Source organism: Macrobrachium nipponense, chromosome 4 (assembly GCF_015104395.2).
Source record: "Macrobrachium nipponense isolate FS-2020 chromosome 4, ASM1510439v2, whole genome shotgun sequence".
NCBI lineage: Eukaryota > Metazoa > Arthropoda > Malacostraca > Decapoda > Palaemonidae > Macrobrachium > Macrobrachium nipponense.
Window position 1 is genome coordinate 126673511 of NC_061100.1, and position 21573 is coordinate 126695083.

The 21573-nt window shown below is 43.4% G+C and overlaps 1 protein-coding gene across 2 annotated transcripts in view; it reads right to left on the minus strand.

Annotated features, from left to right (window-relative positions):
- The window catches only part of LOC135211142 (uncharacterized), an 82035-nt gene extending 60965 nt beyond the window's left edge, over positions 1–21070 (minus strand). Inside the window, exons 1-2 of one of the 2 annotated variants that reach the window (XM_064244302.1) lie at positions 19506–21070; positions 16087–16172 (exon numbers count right to left, since the gene is read on the minus strand). The gene's annotated coding sequence lies outside the window, so the exon portion shown is untranslated. The remainder of the gene's footprint in view (positions 1–16086; positions 16173–19505) is intronic. The other variant, XM_064244301.1, reaches the window with a different exon arrangement.
- Between the last annotated feature and the right edge of the window lie 503 nt (positions 21071–21573).

Consider the following 21573-nt stretch of genomic DNA (forward strand, 5'->3'; position numbering starts at 1 on the left):
ATGGTTCTTATTCCCGCCACCCAGCGGCGGGGGGGTAGATCACCTGACCTACCTGCCGCATGTGCCGCGAAATTCGAATTTCTGTCGGACGACGGAGTAAAAGCTATGTATATATCTGACAGGTAAGTTGAATGTATAAAATTGTATTTTTCCTAACTATACAAACCTGAGGCCCTTTACATTAGGAATTACCTTCAGCAAAGCTGGAAATGGCCTAGACTTTTAAAGCAAGGTAGTTCGGCAGTTGAAATACTGCCCGGGTGGAGGGCGCCCCTCCCACCCAGGTGTACGCATACCACTTTGCTTTAGGCCCAGGAATAGTGGAATGAGGAGTGGTATGAGGCGGGCATAATAAGTAAAGGACCTCAGGTTTTTATAGTTTGGAAAAATACAAATTACTTTTTAAAAATTGTGATTTGTTCCTACACAGTATGCAAACCATCAGTCCTTCACATTAGGAAGACATAGTTAGAGGGAGGATTCTCATACAAGTCATCTGAGCTGACTGGAGCTCACTCACCTTGATTCAGTCCCTGGTCATGGGAGCTAGGATGAATCATGCCTCTGATGAATCAATTGAAGAAAATGAACTGCGAGATTGCTCATCAGATGTCTGGGCTTTCCTCCTATGGAGGGCAAGATCTTCACAAATGCCATAGTGGTGACCGTGGTGGTGGTGAGGATCTCCATAATGTGGGTAGTGACGGGGTAAGCCAGGTGTGCCAGCAAAACCTGTAACGATGGGGTTCCTGTTCAGCCTAGAGAACGCCACCCCACCAAGAGGTCTGAGGGCTGCCCCTCCATCAAAGCTGAAGAAGGAATGATGATGTCAGTGGAGGACAAGACTTACACCAGTGGTCAGATGAGGATCTTCTGACCACCACCAAAGATCCTCAAGGCAGGAATCATCCCAGATTATCACTGCATTCTCTTCCCGAAAGTCCCAGCGATTCCTGAGACGTACCTGCAGAGAACGCATCTGGAGAAGAGAGCCTGGAATTAGAAGGGACAGAGATGACATCTTTCCCAGAAGACTTCTCCATTCTTTTGCAAGTTGCGCTTTGTCCGAGAGGAAGAGCTCGACTCGACTCACAATCAACTGTACTCGTTCTCAAGTTCGGGAAAGCCTTCAAAAGAGGCATCTGAATCTCCACGCCGAGATAGGTAATAGTCTGAGAAGGAGACAGGGAACCCTTCATCATGTTGATACGACTCCCCAATGTCTCGCAGAGCTTTAGAAGGAAGTTCCTTGCTCTTAGACCCTCTTCCTTGGAAGACACTTGAATTAGGCAATCGTCCAGGTACCTCCTCATACGGAAGCCCTGATGATGCATGATAGCAGGAATAGGAGCCACCACCCTTGTGAACACCAGAGGTGCTGTGGTTAGTCCAAAACAGAGGACTTTGAACTGGAAGGTTCCCAGTGGACCCAAGAAACAAAGGAATCTCCGAGATTCCGGATGCATTGGAACTTGGAGATATGCATCCTTGAGGTCCACTGGCACAATCCAGTTGTTTAATGACTGACCTCAGCACCAACTGAGTCGTTTCCGTATGAAACTTCGTGGAAATGATGAAACGGTTCAGGCCCGAAAGTGGGAGGAGCTAGTTCTAATGCTCCTGTTTCCCACAACGAACGAATCTCCATCGCCAAAGCCTTCCCCCTGATGGATGACAGGGAATAGCTTGACAGAACTACCGGGTAATTGGATAGTGGTGGGGCCGAATGGAATGGGATCTTGTACCCCACTCTCAAGACCTCCACCACCCAACTCTCTGCACCCCACTTCTCCCAGGTTGTTACGAAGGGGGACAAACAACCTCCTACTGGTGTCAACGAGGGCAGTGTCTCCTATCTCTGAAAACCCTTCTTGCCAGCAGAGGGTTTGGAGGAAGCAGGTTTGGATGAAAACCTGGCTTTCTTGGGAGACCTGGCTGGGGAAGATGAACCGGAGCGCTTCCCTGGAAAGGTTGCATGCACACCTTTAGGGGACCTAGTGCTCCGAGCAGCCACCCAAATAATGGCTTGCTGAGATTCAACTACTAACATGGATGAAACAAAATTCACCATGGATGATACCTCCTCCTCCTTGAAGAGACTTTCACAGAGTGCCAGCGGAGCTCTGGACAAAAGTCGCTTGTGAATATCTGGGAAATGAGGTGGGAGATGGCCCAGGTAAAGGTCCCTTCTCTTCTTGCCGACAAAGGTAGTACAACCAGCCAAGATGTTCGCTTGATGAGCTAAGCCCATCGACACCGATGTGATGAGGTTATCGAATAAAACGTGATCCGAAGGAGTATACCTGTCCCGTTTTAAGAAAACCCATGAGGCCTGAGAGCATCCCACATAGTATGCAACAGAGCTTTGGATTGATTCCTAAAGGTGTCTTCAAGTAGAGCCGCGTCTCTCACCGAAATGCCAACAAGTCTGTTACCTGCAGGGACCTTGGGGAGGAGCGTCTCTACCGATTCGTTAAGAGGTGCTCTGAAACCCAAAGAAGGGTTACCCGCTACACCATACAATGGCTTATAACGACTATGAATAAGAGCTGAGCCCTGCCTACCAGGGCCCACTACCACAGCTAACCGAAAGTCCACCTCCCTCAGGGCTTGCTCTAAATGTCCAAACCAAGGCAACTTGCATGATGGATGCAAAACCAGCGGTTTGGTAGAGAAAAGTTCTTCAAACATAGTTTGGCTAGATTTAAAGGGTTCCTCATCAACTTTCGACTGAGGAAACAAAGTGAATGAGGTTTATCATTCTTCAATACTAGCTGTTTCCTGCCATCGGACAGCCTGATACCGGAGGAGGAGGACAAACGTCCTCAACAGAAAAATCTCTTTCTACATCTTCCGAATACACCTGAGCGGAAGGAGAAGCAGAGGCAAGACCAACTCCCGGAATACCACCCTGACAAGACGGAGAACCTAACCTTTCCTGACATACACCTAAAGACTGAACATTAGGAGACATCAAACCTGGATTTGAGCCAACCACAAAGGGTTGCACAAAATCAACACCTCTACCAAGAGATGCGGAAGTTACAGACCGACTCAAGGTTTCTTGCGGAAGCAAAACGCCGCTGAAGCTGCGCAGATCTAGCGCTTCACAACCTTGATTCTACAACTTGGATTGAACCGAACTAATATTACCCAAGGGAGATCTTCCCTGAACATGCGAAGAGGACGTATCCCTTGTGCGAACGTCCACCGCCACTGAACACACAATATCCAAACTTAACCGTCCTTGCTGAGCAACCATCGGAACTGACAAAGTCCGGAAACCTGGAAGACCTGCTACCAAACCCAACACCGAATTAACACCAGTACCTAATTCCAGAGGAATATCTCCTACCTTACGAGGGACGGACAGAGAAAGGAAAACAGAGGAAGATACACTGGGAACTACTCTCGGTCCAGTGATTGCAGAAGTGGGACAGGTAACCGAGGCACCTGCCGTAGCAACACTGAAACCAGTGGAAGATGAAGGGATACCCAAAGAAGCAACCTGCGAAGGCAGGAAAAACGTCAACACCTCACCCGAACGGGAAAAACCTGCAGAACGCGACACAGCCGCGTTAGAAGCAAAAGCACTCTCATAAGCGGAAACCAAAGGAGAAGGCATGAAATCCCCGAGGTGGGGTTGCCGAATGTTCTGAAACTGAAACAGAATCCCCCAAAACCGGGGGAAGAGAAACCGACGAACCAAGGGATATAGAAGGATTAGAAGCCATCCTTTTAAAGGAAAGAAAATAAATTGAATCTTTACCACCTTGAAAATCTAAATACGTACATATCATTACAGAATTCAGGGAAATTCTTAACAACATGGTCCTGAATATTACCGAAACCCAAAAGAAAACACTGTCTAAGTAAAGACCTGTAACCCTGTGAAAGATCTAATCACACCTAAAAGATCACCATTATAGTCAGTTAAATTGAATTAAGCAACGCTTGAGGAACCCTCAAAGGGGAAAGGTTCTGAAGTACTTCCAGATGGAAAGGGAACCTTTGAAGAGGAGGGGGCATTCAGAGTATCTACCACTGATGGAACTGAGTCGAAGCTCCCTGAAGGAGAAAGGCTAGATTTTTACCTTCGGCGCAGTATTGGTTGGAAACAAACACATCTCTGGATCCAATGGGGATCCTAACCTAGCAGGACTAAATAAAGGATCTGAAGGCAACTGCCCTTGGAACCGTGCCTCGCCTAACTGATCCCTAAGACTCTTAGTTGTCTGCATCATTCCTATTTCTGATTTCATATTCAGACTTACATTTTCAGGGGAATAAGGGAATTCCGCTGCGGACACTGCCTGCTCCTTGCCGGGGGAACAGTAGTTCCTACCCTTTCGGTTTTTGGATCTCCATGACCCCCGGCACCCGTCAGGGCTGATTCTGGAACAGACAGAGGAGCTGGAAGAGAGCGGTTAGTACATTGTTCTCTATTGCTAACTTCCATCTCATCTTGCAACTTTGACATCAGCGTAGTAAATAACCCAGACATACTCGTTGTCAACTTATGTTTTAACTTCTTATACTGATTCTAAATCACTAGCTTCCTCTACCTTAGGTTTAGTCCCTGAAGCTACCCTACCTTTACTCTTTGAAGCAAGAGCTTTTCCATGTTTAATATAAGCATGCATCTGATCTGTAGACCAGTCCCTACACTTGTTACATCTATGACCTAAATTGCATTGAATCTTCCTACATGAAATACACAAGGAATGTCGATCGTATTTGAATGTACTCATCCTCTGTTTGCAGGCAGTACAGGAGCGATGAGTTGCTACATCTTCGCTGGAATAGTCTGGAGGAGTCTTAGCCGGGGGAGGATCCTTTGAAGTTGAGTCCATTTTACAGTCAGAGCCCATTATCATCAACCAAGCAGAGAAAAACCAAGGCGAAATCCAAAATAAGCTAAAGGCGTCAACAATCTTATCCAAGAATGCAGTAGGGGGTTGAGCTATGACCAAAGGTTCGCACACTGCAAGAAACGTCTTTACAGACAAGCGAACAAAAAGCGATTGATGTAAGTAGTCACTGTTGGCTGGTTGCTGGCGGCAGCGTTGCCAACCGTGGACAGGTAACTCGGTAACAATGTTTACCTGCAGTGTTGGTAACACTGGCAGTTACAATTTTACCTAAATGTGGGTGATTTTGCGGGGTGTTGTTCGGGCTGGTCAGGTGGTGTATTGCAATACATAATTCACTTGCCAATTTGTTGATTCTAAGTAGATGTAGGTAAATCATTTTTGACAAATGCACAACAAATTTATCACATGTATAAGAGCATCAAATGCATTTGAACTGAAAGCTAAGGTTTTCTAGTATCAATGCAAACAAAAATGTGAAGAGTAAGCATGCTTGTTCAGCTGTTTTTGTACAGATAAGAAAGAAGGGTGCAGTACTCCTCATGCACTAATCAGAGCTCAATTTTGCCCTTTTTGACTATTTCACCTGCTTTGTCAAACTCTTTCTCTTATCTCTTGTCAAAAAAATTTAGCTACTGAACTGTTTAAAAATTCTTTTTCTATGACGGAACCTTCAGGTTTTTTCTTTCATTCATCTGAAGCTTCTTCAGCTTCCTTTTTTGAACGTCTTTCGGCTTCAAAACAGCAAGCACAGGAAGTTAGTTATTCCAGCACCAAATATTAATTCAGAGTCAGACAGTGAAGATAAACCATCCAAGATTAAGTACAAGCACCTCACAACATACTGCCACTGACTGAACTCGCAAATAAATTTAGATTGTTGAAGTGAGATTACAATGAAAGGCTTCATTTTGCATACCAATGAAAATGTTATTGTTATGATACAATTAAGTTTGTTCATACTTACCTGGCAGATATATATAATTAAAGTGCCCGCCCTCCTCCCCTCAGGAGACAGAGGCATTAATAAAAATATGAATAGAAAATGGGAATGGTTCCTGATATCCGCCTCCCAGCGGCGGGAATGGGTACTACCACCTGGCCGCCCACTGCGTGTGCCGCGAGTTTTGAAATTTCTGTCGGACGTCAGAAAATACAGCTATATATATATCTGCCAGGTAAGTATGAACAAACTTAATTGTATCATAACAATAACATTTTGTTCATGCCACTTACATGACAGATATATATATAGCTGAATCCCACCTTCGGATGGTGGGAAGAGACAGAATAGGATTTTTTAGGAAACTTAAATTAAGTAGATGATATACATCTTGGTTCCTCACCTGTTTGCAAAGTAGACTATGTGATTACTGTCACGTAAGGCTGCTTTTGCTTAAAACAGAGTTGCCAGCCAGGTGGAGACCTGTAGTGCTGGTGCGCTCTGGATGATCTGTCAATGGGTGCGAGACCTCAACGTGACAAGACCATCGAGGCCATACAAATGAGGGCAACGAAGCAACTGACCACCACCTGACCAAACTATTCACAAAAAAAACCCCTTAAAACTAACTAAAGGATGGGAGATCTTCACATAAGACTCACCACAACCTAAAAACACAACAAACTAACCTAATCCTAACTAAGGGATAGGGAAAGAGCTACTTCCGGACCCCAATACTGTGTCCGCAGAAACGTATGGCCCCAGTGCATTACAATCGTCATAAATCGTTCTCACATCCCTTAGGTAATGTGAGGCGAAGACGAGTTACTCCTCCAAAAGGTGCAATCAAGGATGTCCTTGATTGACATGTTCTTTTGGAAGGCAAGAGAGGTAGCGACGGCTCGAACTTCGTGCGCTTTTACTCGGAAGAGGCTCAAATCAGTCTTCTGGAAAGATGAATGAGCCTCCCGAATGATGTCCCTTAGAAAGAAAGCAACAGCATTCTTCGATAAAGGTAACTCTGGTCTCTTCACAGAGCACCAGAGATTACCTGAGGGACCTCTTACCTCTTTAGTTCTATGCACGTAGAACTTGAGAGCCCTGACCGGGCACAGGACTCTCTCTGGTTCTTGGCCCACCAGACTTGACATACCCTTGATCTCGAAAGTCTTCGGCCAAGGGTTCGAAGGATTTTCATTCTTCGCCAAGAAAGTTGGGTTCAACGAGCAGACAGCATTGTCCCCTTTGAATCCCATTAACTTGCTAAACGCTTGAATTTCACTAACTCTCTTAGCCGTCGCAAGAGAAGTTAGGAAAAGAGCCTTCCTTGTCAGGTTTCGAAGAGACGCTGCCTGAAGCGGTTCGAAAGGGCTTGACATAAGGAATTTAAGGACTACGTCAAGATTCCATGATGGAGGTCTCATTTGAGGAACCTTCGAGGTCTCGAAAGACTTTAAAAGGTCATGAATGTCCTTGTTGTCAGACAGGTCGAGGCCTCTGTGCCTAAAAACCGCTGACAACATGCTTTTATATCCCTTGATGGTAGGGACCGCTAATTTCTGCACATTCCTGAGGAATAGCAGAAAATCAGCTATTTGGTTCACAGAGGTCGAGGAAGAGGAAACTCCCTCCTTTTTACACCATGCCCTGAAGGAAGCCCACTTCGATTGGTAAACAGCTCTTGTGGAAGCACGTCTCGCATGTGCGATTGCTCTCGCAGCTGCTTTCGAAAAACCTCTCGCTCTGGCCAACTTTTCGATAGTCTGAACGCAGTCAGACCCAGAGCAGAGAGGTTTTGGTGAAACCTTTCGAAGTGAGGCTGTTTGAGTAGATCTTTCCTCCAGGGCAATGTCCTTGGAAAGTCTACAAGGAAAGACATGACCTCTGTGAACCATTCTCTCGCTGGCCACATCGGAGCGATCAGGGTTAACCCTCGTCCCTTCCGAGGCCGCAAACTTCCTCATAAACTTCCCCCAAAATCTTGAATGGTGGGAAGGCGTACAAGTCTAGGCCCGTCCAATTCCAAAGCAAAGCGTCTACCGCGATTGCTTCTGGATCCAGGACCGGGGAGCAAGTAAAGAGAGGAAGTCTCTTGGTCTTGACGTCGCGAATAAGTCGACCAGTGGACGTCCCCACAACGTCCACAGGTCTCGACAAACGTCTTCGTTCAAGGTCCATTCCGTCGGTAGGACTTGTTCCCGACGACTGAGAAGATCTGCCCTGACGTTTTGCACTCCTGCAATGAATCTCGTCAGGATAGTCACATTTTTTCTCTTTGCCCACAGCAGAATCTCTCTCGCTAGGGAAAAACAACGTCTGGAGTGTGTTCCTCCCTGGTTTTTTAAGTAAGCGAGTGCTGTGGTATTGTCCGAGTTTATCTGAACAATCTTGTTCTCCAAACTCCTTTCGAAGAACTGCAGGGACAGAAATACTGCTGTGGGATGCAGTTCTTGCTTGACATTTATATGCCAGGCTTACCTGTTCCCCTCTCCAGGAGCCTGACACTTCCTTCCCTCCTAGTGTTGCTCCCCATCCCGTGATGGAAGCGTCTGAAAACAACACTAGGTCGGGGCTCAGAAGACTTAGGGACACGCCCTCCTGAAGCTTCTGAGGGTCCAACCACCATCTTAGATGGTTCTTGATCGGAAGCGATATTCTCAATATGGCATTGAGATCGTCCTTGGCCTTCCACTCGTCCGCAAGGAAAAATTGGAGAGGCCTGATGTGCAGTCTTCCCAAGGAAACAAACCTTTCTAGCGAGGAAATGGTCCCCAGCAGACTCATCCATTCCCTCGCCGAGCAAGTCTCTTTCCTTAGAAAGGCTGAGATCTTTTCTAAGCCTAGCCGCTGACGTGCCTGGACGGAAACGCGCGAAAAGCCACTGAATCCATCTGAATCCCCAGATACACGATGGACTGTGTTGGAGTCAGATGCGACTTTTCGAGGTTGACCAGAAGTCCCAGGGACTTCGCTAGGGCTAAAGTGAACTGCAAGTCCTTCAGACACTTCTCTCTCGACGACGCTCTGATCAGCCAGTCGTCGAGGTACAGGGAAACTCTTATTCCCGAAGAGTGTAGCCACCACGCTACGTTCTTCATTACTACAGTGAACACCATTGGAGCCGTGGTCAGTCCGAAACACATAGCTCTGAACTGCCACACTTTTTTGTCTAAGACAAACCTTAGATACTTTCTTGAAAGAGGGTGGATCGGGATGTGGAAGTACGCGTCCTGCAAGTCTAAGGACACCATCCAGTCGCCCGGTCTCAAGGCTCCCAGAACCGAATGAGGCGTCTCCATCGTGAATTTGGTCTTTTGCACGAACAGATTGAGCCTGCTTACATCTAGAACTGGACGCCAACCTGACGACTGCTTCGGTACTAGGAAGATTCTGTTGTAAAAACCTGGGGACCCCAGGTCCGCGACTTGTTCCACCGCTCTTTTGTCGATCATCTGCTGAAGGAGATCGAATAATACTTTCTTCTTTTCTCCCTGATAGGATGGAGAAAGGTCTCTGGGAGTCGTAGAAAGAGGAGGAAGATCTAAAAAGGGGATCTTGTACCCCTGCTCCACGATCTTGAGGGACCAAGAGTCCGTGTCTCTCTCTCTCCACGCTCCCGCAAAAAACTTCAGTCTGGCTCCGACTGGTGTCTGAAGGACATGCTTCTCACTTGGAAGGCTTTGGCTTAAAGGAAGCTCTTCCTCGTGAAACCCTCTCCCTCGAGGAGCTGCTCTCGAGGGGGAGCCCCACGAAAGGGCTTACTTTCTTCGGCGGTCGAACCGCAGCTGAAGAGGTTGAAGGTACGGCTGACCGTCTTGTAGACTGGGCCAAAAGGTCCTGAGTTGCCTTCTCTTGCAAACTGTTCGTCAGGTCCTTTACTAAAGTCTGGGGGAAGAGATGGTTCGAAAGAGGCGAAAACAGCAAATCCGCTTTCTGAGCTGGAGTTACCGAACGAGCTGTGAAGTTGCACAGCAAAGCTCTTTTGTTTTTTAAACTAAAGCCGTTCCAAAATGAGATACGATCTCCTCCCGAACCATCCCTGACGGCTTTGTCCATACATGCTAACACGCTGGACAGCTCCCCCAGACTGAGAGATTCTGGGCTTCTCGCTTGCAGATCCAGAACTCCCAAACACCAGTCCAGGAAGTTGAACACTTCCAGCGTCCTGAGCAGACCCTTCAAATGATGGTCAGTCTCCGTAGAGGTCCAGGTTACTTTAGCAGAGGGTATAAGAGACCTCCTCTGCGCATCCACTAGGCTGGAGAAATCTCCTTGAGCCGAAGAAGGGATACGAACTCCTACTTCATCTTTGGTTCTATACCAAAAGCCCCCTTTTCCGCTAAGTCTAGTTGGCGGCAAGGCGAAGGTCGTCTTGCCTTGATCTCTCCTTCGTATCATCCAATCTTGGAGTTTCTTGAAGGCACGTTTCGTGGAGAGAGAAGTTTTCATCTCTACAAACTCCGGGGTTTTTCCAGTTTTAGATGAAGAAAACTGCGAAGGAGGAGACTTGGGAGCTGCGGGCTGAAAACTTGTCTTCGAAAGAAGCACGCAAGAGCCGCACTAGGACTTTATAGTCCGAGATTGAAGAGGCCGCAGAAGGTTCCTCTTCAACCGAGTCAGCCGAACTACTCAGCTCTCCTTCTTCTCTAAACGGAAGAGGAGACCGTCTGTCCGGAGAGGGCGTCCTAATGTCGGGTCTTGGTTTGATCAAAGGACCCCTATCCTTGCTAGAGGCAGCCTTATTTCGGCTGTCTTCTCTATGACGCTTACTACTTGATGAAGGTAGAGCGTCCTGACGAGGACGAGCGTCCTTAACGCCATCCGCGGCCGTCTCACTTGCCAGAGAGCGTCCTTACTTTTCTCAAATGAAAGGGAAGACCTTTTCGCTGGAATACGTGCCTGTGCGCGTAAACTAGCGTCTGGGGGTACGACTTCTTGGTCGGAATCCCCAAAAACGTCATGAAAAGAGCCTTGAACGTCCTGGCGAGCGTTCCTGCCAAGCGTCCTGGGCCGAGCGTCCTGCCGCGAGCGTTCCGGCCGAGGTCCTGTCTAGCGTCCTGCGAACGTCCTGCCGGCGTCCTGTCTAGCCGTCCTGGCCGAGCGTCCTGACAACGTCCTGCTGCCTAGCGTCCTTGAAACAAGCGGTCCTGACGAGCGTACCTGACCAAGCGGTCCTGACCGAAGGCGTCCCTGCCGAAGTCCGGCCGCCATAGCGGCCTCCCGCCTAGCGTCCTTGCCTAAGCGGTCCTGACGGCGTCCTGTCGAACGTCGTGCAGAGCGTCCTCCTCCAAAGCGTCCTGACGTAACGTCCTTCTAGAGGACGAACGAGATCGGCGAATCGCCGAAGGAGAAGCGATCGGCGAACGAGACGAAGTAGGAGAGGGAGAAGGAGACTGCTTCGTCCTCTTGACAGGCAGTCTAAGGTCCTTCCTCCGCTTAGGCTCGACTGCTGCTGGGCGAGTCCTCTGAGCCATAAGCGAGGATAGCTGGTCCTGAAGGGACAAAAGAATATTCTTCGTCGGGGAAGAACGAACAGAGGAAGCAGGACTGATCCTGCGAGAAGACGAGGGGCGAGGGGACGCCTCCTTCCTTCTCACAGGTACAGCTACCTGCTTCTCAGGTATACGCGCCTGTGCACGCAACCCAGCGTCCTCATCGGAGGAGATCTTACCCCTTTTCTGAGGCGGAAAAGCGTCATACGCATCCTCCGACGAAAGTGGCGAAAGAGGACGTGAAGCGTCCTCCGCACGAAACGTCCTTTTCAGAGGACGAGAGTCTCTCCGAGCGCTCCACCCCTTGCGCGGGGAGGACGCTTCGGAGGACGAAAAGCACTCTTTCAGGACGCGCGCTCGTGCGCGCTCCCTTGGCAGCCTGGGACTTGCTACAAGGCCTGCCGAAGGGACGCCAGATCGGTGGGAAGCCCCCGTAACCCTCTTGCGGCTTTCGACATACCCTCTCCCTGAGTCTTGGGAGTCCGATAGAGGTCTAGGCCTAGAGGCATTATGGAGCCGATCTGACGCCCCCTCCACAACACTAGGGGCACGATCACACACTTGCACCGAGCCAGTTTCTAAGGCTTTCACTTTGGTCTCCAGAGTGCGAAGAGACTCCAAAATCAGAGAGAGAGCATTCGCTTCTCCTGACACAGAATCAGAGCCCGAAGGCAACACAGGTTTAGGGGTTGCAAATTTTACAGGTGTTAATGTAGGAGAGATGTTAGCCTTACCTTTGGTAGAACCACTCCTGGAGGAAGACCTCCTGATCCTATCGCGCTCCAATTTAAGGCGATAGGACTCATATACTCTCCAATCATCATCGGTCAATTTCTCACATTCATTGCACCGATTATCAATCAAACAATTATGCCCCCTACAACTCATACATACTGTGTGGGGGTCTACCGATGCTTTCGGTAGCCTCACCTTACAATCAGCCCTCACACACACTCTGAAACTCACAGCACTTGATCCAGACATATCTTATATAGAAAAGTCAATCCAAAATAAAAAAACGGTCCACTATCGCGCATGCCAATTCAACAATCCAATTCAATACCAAAAAACCAATCAGATACTTAAAAGCGAGTCAAATTCCAAAAAATCCTGAGCAGAGGTCTGTAAACAGTTGTTTACCGACCGGCAACAGTAAAAATATGAATAGAAAATGGGAATGGTTCCTGATATCCGCCTCCCAGCGGCGGGAATGGGTACTACCACCTGGCCGCCCACTGCGTGTGCCGCGAGTTTTGAAATTTCTGTCGGACGTCAGAAAATACAGCTATATATATATCTGTCAGGTAAGTGGCATGAACAAAAGTAAAAACTACTTTAAGAACTTTAAAAGTTTCTACAATATCTACAGTAGGTCCCATGCCCTGACTTCGTTTGTCATCGTATACATTATACAATTTGGTTAATAATTACTCAATTAGAAATGGAAGTTAGGTATAAAGATATGCAGGCCTAGCCTATTCCTGAGGGATGAAAAAGCTACCCTACATCATCAAGCTAAAACTAATGGGATATGTACACCCAATTTTGTCACCAATCCAGTTTGTCACCTACCCCTTTCGCCACCAAGAATACTCCATTGTGAAATCTGTTTCGTCACCATTAATCCCGCTTTCCTTAGACTGCGATAATACACCTCCAACCTTAAGTTTTTTTCTCTCTTGTGTTGTACATCAATATTCACTAATTAGGGAGTTCACTACACTATTTTTATGGGTTTAGCGTTCCGCTGAAATCATGCTACATTGTAAGGCAAATGTAATAGGCTAAACTGTTTTTGTACTGTCCTCCAAAACAACTAAGTACGTATTTATATGCTACCTAGCTACATTGTAAGACAAATGTAATAAACTCTTAAACTTTTTTATCCACCAAAACAACTTTTATAATACCAATTATAAACAATTAATTAGAATGTGGTGATGAAACAGGCTCAAATGATGGTGATGAAAAGGGTTAAAAAATGGTGACAAACCAGACTGGTGATGAAAGAGGTAGATCCCAACTAGGCTAATGCTTCTTGCTACATTAGAATTTCTGGAATAAGGGAAACAACCGCCTTGAGTCCACCTTACTCAGAAAGATCACCCTTATTCACTCGATATGTAATTGGTGAAACAAGAATACAATTACATCTTTAAGCATACCATTCAAAAGATTGAAGTTTTGTCAACATAATGTGATATATGAAACCACCACATGAACTAAAATAAGCATGTGAGGTTGTCACATTTAATATTATAATTACTGTATAATGTTCCAATTATACCGCTGAATACATTTCAAGTTTGTAACTAGCGTGTCGGTGGTTACTGGGCTCGTTAAGTGTTTATTAGGCAGCCAGGTTCTTGAGACGTCTTCGACACTGGAACTGAGTGGTCGGGGTCTTTCTCTGTCCAACGCTACGTGATTTTGGGTGCTCCCATGCTTCGTGAACTTGGGAAAACTCAGTTACCTGTGTGGTTGTTACCTGTGTGGTACTGTTTGCTGTTACCTGTGTGGTATTGTTACCTTGTGTGTAATGTTGCTGTTACCTGTGTGGTATTTTCTTAATATATCTCTCAACGTACGAGGACCCAACACTACGAATGGACTGATTATGCGAGTGCTGTATTTTGTTCCAGTAAGTGTTACATGTAGTTATAATTCTGATTATTTGATAGTGGTAATATATTTTATTACATGCGAAGGTTGTGTTATGCATTGGTTAAATCACATTGCATTTGAAGGTTGTATTTGCTGTAATTACTGAACTACCATATATTTGCTGTAGTTACTGAACTACCATTACAGTTCACGATTCAAATGGTGTTAGGATAACTGTAATACAGTTTGGTTGGTAAATGTAACTTGGGTTTTGTAAGTGTAACTCAGGCTTTGTAAATGTAACGTAAATGTAACTTGGGAGGGATAGTAAAATTCAACAGTTAATATGAAATGTACAATTTATAGGTGACCATTTTGGGTGCAGTACACACACCACAGTTCGAGCTTCTGGGTGCAAGTTGTCTACGATTCCTGTGGGTCCGTGGCACCACTTATGCAACCTGCAGTGGATCACAGCTCACAGCTCTAGTGGATGGGCCAAGACGGGCTCGCCATTCAGCACCTATATGCCAGTGTTGCTTAGATGTAGCATGAAAGCTGTTTGTCATTTGCATACCCTCTGTGTTAAATTGATCCTAATTACCATAGTGTTAAATAAATTGTTATGATTTTACTTGTGTTATCACTTGCTAACGAAGGTCATCCTCTTTAAGTAGTAGGTTGGTTGGTTAAAGAACCCAACACAGTTCAGTGCAACTGTGACAGAGGTCTTCTTAAAATGTTTTTAAGGCCGTTTTTAAATCCAATATGGCGTCTCTCGCATCTGGTCCCTTTCGTAACCAGCATTGATACCACGTCCTTTCCAGCGCTCATTTGAACAATATTAGCGTCTATACCTATGTAAAGTTTATTGAAATTACTAAAGATTGCAGTTGTAATCGGCTCAATAAAACAACATTTTGTTGCCTATATTAGTGAAAGTATGAGATGTCTTATTCCCGGAGTCATGGTTTGAAGTGAAATTCATTTTTACCTTGTAATCAGTGGTTTTATCCTTACTGCCATCACAAATGAAACTCCACAGTGCTTATTTGATTGTAATTATACACATTATGTCCTTAATTTACTCCAAATTGCACTTGAAATACGTTGAGAGAGTGTTGACAGCAAAGCCATGGCACAAACAATTTTTGTCTTAATGTACAGTGTGTCCAAAAGGGTTCAGTATACCATTACAAGTTTTTATTGCTCAGAAACCATGTGACAGAGTAATGCAGTTTTTTGTAGAATGAAGTGCTCTGAATGTAAACTTGAATGTAGAACATTCTACAAAACTGCATTACTCTATGTTATATGGTTTCTGAGCAATAAATACTTGTAATGGTATTGGGACTTTATGGACACCCTGTACGTACATATGGCTGCCAAAAGCACCGGTGAGCAGACGACAGATTAATGAATTGTTTGTGACAAAAAATTTTTTTATCGCACTTTTCATTGATTAAAGTCTATATTACTATTTTGATATTTTGATTTCTAATAATTGTACTTATGCCTGAAATAAATGTAACCTTTAATGCTTGCATGCTAGGAATGGCAAAATTTCATCGTTGCCAATCTAGTGGAGCTTCACGCATATGCTGATGCATTCACAAACTGTTTCCATGAATTCTAGTTGTCATAGTAATGCAATAATGATAAAATTGCTCTAATATGTATAGGCTATATATATTATATACTACAAATAGATACACTAATTTCACTTATTTCCACAGTTTTGTGTAAGTCTTAGGCGGACCACTCACAGTCGATCTGGTCGTAGGATAACTGAGTGGGAGGAGACTCCAAAAAAATTATTGCAAACTCACGTTACTGCCCGATCTGAACAAAGTACGGTAGTCAGTCTTAAGTTGGCAGTCACACAGTTCAGACGTGGCGGAGAGAATATCTGATGATGAACCATATATGCTCAGACTGTGCGTTTGCAGCCAGTATAACAATAAAAAAAAGCCACGAAAAAGAATATAGAGTCAATGATTGGTTGTTGAAGAGAGAAAACTCATATTTATTGCTTTTAAATACAGGTAGCTCCCTGGGAATGCTATGATAAACGTAAGGGTGGACGAAGCAAAAGGACACATGCATGACGAAATCCACTACACCCTATTACAGGCCAGGTGCCACATAATGCTACTTAGCGACTGACTATTCTTACCAAGATATAAAATTGAGTGTGGCCATATCGCCCAAAGCTCTTGGAAGAGTCATGCTGGAGACATGTTAAGCTATTTGGACAACACTCTGCAAAGATTACATAATAATAAAGATAAATAAAACTCATGTATACATATTTGTATCTTTGATAAAAAATAAACTAGCTTTTAGAAACTCAAAATAATTGACTCTTCTTTAAATATACCAGTTTGTAGTGTATAAAATTAGTGTAAGAAATCATAAAAGTGAAAAAGTAATAAATCTTTGTGTAACCAGTCATTAAGCTACACTATTTCGCAATCAGCACCAAGTACCTACAAGAAAATTATATGGGTACGAGGAAGGTTTCACTACTTCCAATTATGATTTTAGTATAGCATTGTCTCCAGTTCTCCTTTAAATCATATATCATGTAGGAGCTTTTTAGCATATACTATTCTTATTTTGTTAAGAAATATCCTTAGTTTATTTTCTTATGTTTCTTTTACTTTGGAATATGTTTCTTTTACTTTGGAATATAACTGATTAAACGTCCCGAGCAAGGCACCAATTTTTTGTTTTGTTTTCAGAGATTACTTGAGTTATTGTATAATATACATTAATATTAAATACACACACACACACATATATATTACATAATTTGGTACTTTGAAACCTTGTCATTACTCCAAGATCTAGAAACGGTACATCACTGTGGTGAATGAAAGTTTTATGTAATTTAATTTTATATACACTCATAAGGTAAATTGCAATTATATAAAACTTTACTAAATTCAGTATGTAAAGAAATAAAAAAAATATGTATACAGTGGTCCCCCCGTATTTGCGGGGGATGCGTACCAGACCCCCCCCGTGAATAGTTACCGTGAATAGTTAGAACCCGCGAATGTTTGGAACCCCTATAAAAATGCTAAAAACAGCCTATTTTGTTAGTTATAACTCAAGAAAAACCCACTAAAAATTTTCATACATGGTTTTTTTAATAGTTTTATCACAAAAAGTGCATTTTATGATGTAATTCATAAAAAAAACCCAAGAATTTGTGGATATTTACCATAGAAAAATACCGCGAATGCGCGAATTTTCCGCGAATAATGCAGGGAAACATTCCCGAGAGAAATCCGCGAATGTGTGAGTCCGCGAATCTGGAGAACACGAATACGGGGGTCCACTGTATATATATCATGTCTAAGGGACGAAATGTCTTATGCACCACTTCCTGATTTCTTATATGCCTCTACTTTCCTTAATCCTTTCCAATATGAAGGTCTTATATTTATTATTTATCTTCTTGTTCACCATTTCTTTCATTGCATCAGGACACTTTTTCTTTAGTTTCTTACATAGAGGCTGATTAGCTGCATTTCTCTTGTGTTTGTTAGAATATTCTTTACTTTTTATATTCCACAGGCATTGCTACGACTTATAAATCTCGGAGAACCCCGTCCAGCACTCTTTAGTATCTATCGGAAGTCTGAAATATTGAACGATATCCTCTTCTGTGCCGATTCTTGGTAAATGAACCTCCAAGTTTATCAAGCCTCATCGAAGACACCACTCACGGTCAAACTATCAGTTTTGAACAACTTAAACTGAAAAACCCCTATTTGACTGTCGTAACGGACCGTGAGTGGCTCATTCAAACTTCAACTGTCAGGTTGGTCGATCCCACTTGACTTCTGGGCTTGTTCAGATCCGACTTGACTAAAAAACACCCTAATCACATTCAAACTTGCTTCAACCCCGCCCATTTCGATCGGGCATTACAAATCCCATCTGACGTGGGTGAACGGCCTTATACCCAGTTTGGAGGGTAAACACATACCAATTGGCAACACTGATAATAAGGAGAGCACAAAAAACACTGTAGCTACTATTCACAGCAAAACCATTGATATTTCTCCCAAAAAATCACAAGTTTCCTTGAACTCGAGGGCGAACGTCATCATTGTTTAAGATTGTTGTGAAGAAAGTGTCCCAGCGTCTATGGGAACAAGTGGTGTGTGGATTTAGCACATGAAATGGAAAGTTTATTGACACAAGTGACTCTGCAAACATCGAGATGGCGTCAATCTTCTACACGTAAGGTGTTTTAAGTAAAAATTTTGAAAGCGTCATGGAGGTAAGTTTGCACTGCGCATGGCTAGACTGTCATTAACCTCTGTTCAGTCTTAAATTATGACATCATTTTGTACTTTGGGTGAAAACTCTTATTTCCAGAGGAAAGTAGAGGTCTCGAGGTGTTGTTTCCACAACCGATTACATGTGACTATACTCTGATTTTCCCTCTGTCCATCCGCCTGTGGTGTTTGCGTATGGTAACACTGCGTCCCGGACTTTAGATGGTTACATTCAGCTTACATTCAACAATAATAACAATATCCTATTTCGAAAATTAACGGTGTAATTCGTATACAGTAAATTATTAAAAAACTTTTTAGTTGCAAATTTACGCTCAGATATCCTTTTATTTAAGTACCTAAAACTTACACAGCTTAACTTTCTAAAGCCCGGGACGCAATGTTACCATACGCAAACACCACAGGCGGATGGACAGATGGAAAAAACAGAGTATAGTAGTGTCCATCTCCAGTGTCAAGATGTGTTAAATAACTTTTTCAGGAAGGTGGGTCAACAAGCGGACAAAACTGGCCAACGTAGTCCATTTTGTTGTTTCCCCTAGGGCAAACAAGGAAATCCTGATATTGGTGCAATTCATTCCATCTTCTCTTCCAGACAGAATTGGCCATTAGGCTAATATACAATGGTAACTACAAAAGCATCATAAAATTAGGTAATGATAGGTATATAAGGTAGGCTACTAGGTAGCTACTAGGTAATTGTCATGACTTGAAAACTAGTATAGCCTAGGTACTAAACACTCGTTAAAAATATTGCTGGACTGAAAGTGATGTAATGTAGCCCTGACTCTTTCTGTAAGATGGACAAAGGCCTAAAATTGGGCTGCCTACATCCAACGAGAGGTAAAGAGGTTAGGCTAAGCTTTTAGGTAGTAGGTAGGTAGGTAGTAAGCCACTGCCCAACGACTCTACTAGGTACCTAGGTAGCTACTTTGTTTAGGCCATTCTAAACATATTCATGTATCACGTCTGACTTCCGTTAAACCAGCATTTCTCCCTAAACTCGAATTTCATTTAAAGCGGAACAAATAACAGGCCGTATGCAATTTCATTAGGCACAATATTTATTATCGAGGTCTAAACTATAGACGACCTTCGATGTATCTGCCAGACGGAAGAGCAGCCATTTTCAGTCAATACTGAAATACACCGTGGCATTTTTACAACACAAACCACTCCCCTGAATTACAACTACTACCCACACACGACTTGAAATACAATAAATATACATGAATTATCGGTTGCCCGAAAATAGATACGCAGCCTGTACAAAACTTACATCAAAATTAGGACGCCAGATACTTTTCCAATGTAAACAATACCTACAAAAGCTAACATTAATCAATAAAGCAACTAAAACTTTTAGAAATAATATCTAAAAATTATACATTTGGGTAAAAAAAATATATGATTATTTTTATAAAAGTACATTATACAAATACATCATCTTCCGCTAAAAATAATTTATATGCTTATTCTATTAAGAAATATGATGTTGCTGTGACCATAATGGTATTTGCCAGACGTAGGGTGTGTCATTGGTTATACTTTAATGAACTTACTAATCGGCTGAAGAGAAGTGAGATTTAAGTACATAGATACTTATATGGCTATTTATATAGTTTAATTTTAGCAATGAAAATTTGACATTTTGAAATCTGTTGATTACTCTGTATTGTACACCTGGCAGCGTGGCCCAGGAAGTTACTATCGTCATTCATTCCCCGAATCCCCATCTTCCTAGCTATTGACTGAATAGTAAACGTCACTAAAAGGTGGCACTGAAAGTTTGGCGCAAGAAATCAAATGATCCTTACGTAGAGTATTTCCTCTCAAGCCTCGCTTTCACCCCCACGTTGTCTTAGAGGCTTCATCAACAATAATTCGGCATTTTCACCGTGGTTACATACTAAATCTGTTCAAGAGCAAATGCGTAGATTAAGGCACCGGATTTTATCTTATTTTATTGTTTGTTTAGAAAGTGCTAAGGCGAAAACGAGATGTATACCACCCCTTTTCATATATGAAACATAATGGAATTGTCCGTATTTTCCTTGAGGTGTCATAAAGGAAAATGTATACAAACGAATGCCATACGGTCAAAATAAGAGAAGATCGATACAATGCACCTACGTCTTACCTTACGGCGTACCATTGGAATATGTTGGATTTTTTTTTTTCTTAAAATTAGTCTTCTTGCAATTGATCCATCACAAATGACTTACTGCCAGCTTCACAGTTCGCTGCAGAAGCACGTGGGTGGCTCCCAAGAAGGACAAGACACAAGTTATCGCTGCTACCTTCACCTTTTAAAATTAGAATTCCGGTTAAATCTCATGTGCAGAAAACCTCCACAACACGAACTGCTTCATTCATCTGCACACAAACTTATCAACTGTCCAGCACTTCTGTGCCGATTCCTCTTTCCTCACAATAGGTAGCTACTACTTCCAAATTTTACACTCCACCAACGCAATGTGTATTATTTTCTTTGTACAGTTTCCCCTAGCCTAGCATCGTTTGTTTTGTAGGATCGAAAAGAAAAAGATGAAAACTTAGTTTCTCTTAAGTTTCTTTTAAAGAATATTCAAATGTGCAAATATTAAAATGTCATTGCTTTTATTTACGCTTAAAAGCACATATTTCCATTTACCAAATAACGTTTGCTTTCGCCAATGTGCCCAAGTAAACACCTTAAGTTGTTTTACTTGCCTATGCAGTTCTCTTCACTGTTTTCAGCCAACATGGTGTCATTTGCAGATCTCAACCATTCCATACTTATCCACAGCTCACACTCTGGTCTTATAATATTGCAGGTAAATCTACTGCTCTTTTTCTAACTTCTTTAGTAATTATTGCATCCATAAAGTTATGGAGCGGTCATGGAGGCATATACACTTATGTGCCAGCCCTGCCTCTATAAGTAGGTCCAACCCCATTTTGTATGCGTTAAGGTTGGACTACAGATCATTGAAGTAAGTTCAAGCAACTGCAACCAATTTTATTTGTCCATAAATGACATCTTACCAGTGTTAAGAAAGGGATGGCATTTAAGCAACTAAAATTAAATGAAACTAAAACAGAATGTATGTTGGTAGGAAGAGAAAAATATTTAAGAAGGCTTGGTGATACCGAGGCCACCGAGAGAGATTAGTTGCCTTATTAAAAGATTGGAATGTTGTAACTATTTATCATAATCTACCTAAGATACTTCATAGGAAGCTTCTAACATGTTAATAGACCGGATTGTTAAAGTGCATCACACCTCGATCTGTACAGGCTTATCCCTGTATTTAGTTGGCTATCAGAGCTCGAATAATATTTAGATTATATATTATGACCCATCA